This window comes from Melanostigma gelatinosum, assembly GCF_949748355.1.
Source record: "Melanostigma gelatinosum genome assembly, chromosome: 9".
NCBI classification, from domain to species: domain Eukaryota; kingdom Metazoa; phylum Chordata; class Actinopteri; order Perciformes; family Zoarcidae; genus Melanostigma; species Melanostigma gelatinosum.
Window position 1 is genome coordinate 27,138,064 of NC_136642.1, and position 4,767 is coordinate 27,142,830.

At 41.3% G+C, this 4,767-nt stretch overlaps 1 protein-coding gene across 1 annotated transcript in view; it reads left to right on the forward strand.

Moving 5' to 3' along the window:
- Window positions 1-2,294: 2,294 nt before the first annotated feature.
- grik2 (glutamate receptor, ionotropic, kainate 2) overlaps window positions 2,295-4,767 on the forward strand; it is a gene marked incomplete at its 3' end in the record, with an annotated part of 346,108 nt that continues 343,635 nt past the window's right edge. Inside the window, exon 1 of the mRNA XM_079275707.1 lies at window positions 2,295-2,375. The remainder of the gene's footprint in view (window positions 2,376-4,767) is intronic.

Here is a 4,767-nt window from a genome sequence, read left to right on the forward strand (position 1 = left end):
GCTCCAGACTGGCCTCAGATCAGCCTCCATTACTGCAGGGATGTGCCCTTCACCACTAAATTCTGTCTCTTGCTGCAGTTACTGCTGTCTGATGGCCTCTCTTTGTTCCCCTCCTTTCTGATCCTGCCTCTTGATTGGACCAATGCGCTGAGAGAAAATGTCTTCATGTTCTGCAGTGAACAGCAGAAAAGGAAGGCTCTCTATCTTAACAAGCGAATTATTCCGGCATTGAATCTGAAGTGAAGTGACTTAGCCGAGCACAGGCGATCATTTCAGTTGTGTTTATGCAAATCAAGATGTGTCAAGATTTAGTCAGAATTGAAAGACATTATCTCACCTGATGTCAAGATATTGTCAGCTGCTTCTCTAAACACAGACGGAGAGAGAGACACGCAGGCAGAGTTATTCATTAGTTTAAAGGAAAACATGTGTGACTCGTAATGAGATTGTTTTGTGAGATGCCACTCGGTTCGACGAATTCATGCATTGATATTAGCCTTTTGTGTCATCCAATCAGTCATATGCTTCTGAAATGATGGACGGTGTTGCCTGACCAGGCCCAGATAACATCAGTATGGAAGAACATCATATTTCCTTGCACTTCTATTATTTTTTAAAATTGTATTCTTAATCAATTTTCTTTTCTTTCCATGTCACATTTAGGTTACAGGATATAAAGTTATAGGTTGGAAAACTCTTTTGAAAAGCCAAAATAGCAGCATAAGAAATTGCAACAAAACAATACAAAGTCAAGCAGCAGATGAAACATTTTGCTCAAACATTAAGAACAGATATAAGGAAGACATATGTCGTGTGGTTTGAGATACAACTCCACATTGAAGGATATTTATTTCAGCACAAACTCAGCTATGAACCGCTTCAGCACACAAACACACTCGACAATGTGTTCATATTTGGATAAGCTCAAGGCCTGTGCCTGCCCTCAGGAACCGGACGCACTCACAAATATAAGTTATATTCTTACAATGCTGTAATGTTTTAACTGCAAACTCCTGAACGTGTGTGATGGAAATGTTTTCGGTCTCCTATCAACTTAACCCTCAGCAACGGGACACAGTCTGTACATTTAATAGCATTCAGCAGCAGCCTCTGCTTACTGTTTTATTTCTTTTGACAGGAAATAAATAACCTGATAAACAAGTGGCATCTGATTCACTCCATAAAGCGACTGCATTTCTGTCACCATTGCAAAGCGACCTGCGCCTTTCAGCCTTTGGAGGGAAGATGGCTGACTGAGCATATTGTTGATAAAGATCATTGTAAAAAGCCATTTTTCTGAGGTAGCATTGATCCTCAGCTCACCTTTATTCTCTGCAACCTGTAAATGTTGTCCCTTTAAGTTGTGACGATGCTGGAACCTGTGAACATTCAGATAATTTATGCAGATGTCTATCATTTCAAAAAGCTCTCTTGAACATTAACGGACGGGAACGTTTTCTGAAACATTATATCTGGTTTATGAAGCCCTTCATTTCTAGCTCATTGAAAAAAGGAATCTATAGGTCCTGGAAAGTTAAGTACCAGACCCCAAGCAGAGGGATCTGTGCATCTGAACATTGGATCCATCCACCAATCATTATATTAATTATATTGGTAAACTATTTTCAAGCAAGTTTCAAAGACACTCCATCAACTGTTGCAAATGCAATTGAAACTGCGTCCTATGTGCAGTAACTCAGTCTGACTGAGGAACCTAAGGGTCCACCAAGCTCCGGGTTAATCCCCTCAAGCCACTGAGATCCGCTGTGGTCTGTATTTTAATATCATTCACCACCAAAACCTCAAGTGACAGCCCTTTAAAATGCCGCCAATTAAAACTAAACTCCTACTTACATTCAATGTGTTAAATGAAATGTGTTCCGACCATTTTACTATTTGATAAAGGTCGTTTTACCAGACGTCTTATATCCAACAATATGGCGCATGTATTCCAATTTCTCACAGATCAATCTGCAGAATGAACAGAACATGAATTTACACCCACATTCCCAAATTCGAGTGGTCTGCATTACAATGCAATACTTGCTCAGAGTGCAAATGTCCACGGGCGTGCCGTGGCTGAACTATCGAGCAGATAAAGGATTATAATGTGCCTCAGCCCGACCTGACACTCCGTCTCGTCCGCCGGGGAAAGCTGCAGATTCGATGTGGGTGAGTCCCCTGGTCCGGCGTGTGCCCCCCTTGTTGCTTTAAGCAGTGCGCCTTGCCGTCCGACAGGAGGCGTGTCTCCCCTACGACCGGAGCGCAGCGCTACCAGATGCAAGTGCGGGGGAAGCGACTCGGCTCCTCCATAGAAACAAACCAACTTCTTTGTGCTGCTCTGGTGACTCTTCCCTGCTCCAGCTCTACCTAGGGTAAGCCCGTTCTATCAAACTTTACATATATTTACATGTCTATTCCGCTCAATATTTTGCCGTTCAATATTTTCAGGAACAAGTTATATCTTTGTTAACAGATGAGGTCGAAGTACGAGATTTTAAACATATTTATCCAACGCGCAGAAAACACCGTTACGCACCGCGCCGGTCAGGTTTGAAGTTCATCCGTGAGTTTAGAAGGCAAAGCCGCTTTGAAGCTGCTCCATTACGAGCAAAACAGCATTAAGACGACATGTGTCAGAAATAGGCTCCGACTTGTGGCTTGATAAGCCTCGGAAATATGTGACCTCCCGCGTCTTTGCTCGACCTCTATTTGGAGACGCATGTCACCTTTTCGGTTTCCTTTCCCTTCGCCACCTCGCCGGGCTGATGCCTTCACTGTTGTGGTGTTGAAAGACATTATGAGGGTCGTTGAATACCTACCGTGATCCGCTTTATGAATGATCCGTAGATAACGCCTGTAGTTCACGGGGCTGGTTGGGAACTCGCGGAGACGAGCCGCGCATTTAAATCCCATAGTTGATGAGGACATTCGCTTTGAATCAACTTTATCATCTCGCAGCGGCGCTCGGCGGAGATGCTCTTCTCAGCCTGTTTTAAAGCACCTTGCACGTGCTCAAATGGGCATTTGTTGAGCTGTAGCTTCATCTGTGAAAAGAGCATAATATAAAAAAACGAGGAGTATATGAGCTGGTGCCAACGGTGTTTCCCCTGCCAACCCCGCACCTTTCTGGCCGTTATGCACGGCGACCAGAGCTGCTGCTCTGTGTTGATATTAGTTCACATCTGCTCTTTTTTATTGTGACCTCTTTGCGTTAAAACACTGCGCAGATTTACTCATTGCACACGGAGAGACAAACAAATCACAGACGTGTTTTTTCGTTTCGCTCATTAGTCACATTTTGGCTCAGGACACCTAAAGACAAGCTCTACAATTTGCTGCTAATATATATATCATTTAATATACAATATTGTAATATTTTTTATATTACATATATATATATATATCTATATATATATATATATATATATATATATATATATATATATATATATATATATATATATCTATATATATATATATATAGATATATATATGTAATATATAGATATATATATATATGTAATACATTTAAATAACCAACATTTGAAAACGGAGAAATCAACTTGTAAGTCCCACTTCATGCCGTGCCAGAGTTGGACTGTCTCACAGCGCAAATTATGTCCCAATCACTTCATAATAATTATGACGTTGGTTTATTTTTTAAAATCACATTCAACCAGTCACAATTTACGTATTAGTTCATTTTAGCTTTCCAAAAATGTTGGGCAGTCACGGTCGGGATTAGGGTGTTGAATGCTGGTGTGGCAGCGTTATCGTGGAGCGATATTTAACCTTTAGGCACAAACATATGATCGCATGGATTTGGTCCAAACAGAATGACCTGCTGATAATTAAGGAGGCAAAGGAGCAGGTGGAGCTGGCAAAAGCTGTGCTGCTGGAACCTTCTCAATGCAAAGATATTGTTATTTTAAATGTGGTCTCTGTCCGTGGTGCTGAAAACTCCTCAAAGCAAAGACTCCTTTAAAACACAAATCTATCAGCTGTGGCCTCCACGTAAAGCAGGTCACTTATTTACATGCTGTCTTAAATACCAATAACACAACTAACGATATCACATATTGTCATAGCGTAATGTTTTCCTGAAAATGCTAATAATTCAAATTGAGTGAAGAAAGCGTGCATTAGGGAGCAGCGTGCACTCTTTCTATTTGCTCCACGTTTAAATCAGCTTGACCTATATTTATGTATTGTTCCTCATCCTGTCTTCATCGTGTTAAGAGAGTTAAGAGAACTAAATATATATAATATCGAGAAATTGTGCATCAGATTCACCAACCAGAATTCGACTGACAACTCATTTGCCGACCTTGGAAATAATTCAGCAGTAATTGTGCTTCTTTATCTCGCTATGCAGTCAAACTAAGCCATACATAATCGGTATGGACATGTGAGGTGTATTTGTAAACAACAGGTTAAAGGCCACAGTCTAGCTTATGGGGAAATATTGAATATGACACTTAGATGTCCACGGGAGCACGGCCAGTGATTCAATAGTCACACAAAGGAGCCGATAAGGCGCTTCTTGCCAGTCAGACGACACGCATTCAATTCAAATGTGATGCTCTTATGTGATGCTCTTAACTCGGTCTCGGTCGTAGGAAAAGTAGAAAATAAAAAGTAATAATGAAACATACAGAGCAGTACTGAAACACAACAGCGGCGAGCAGAGGCTGCTCCTTCGCTTCGCGGAGTCCAAACCTGAGTGACTCCGATCAGACATGCGGTCTGATCACATTCATACAT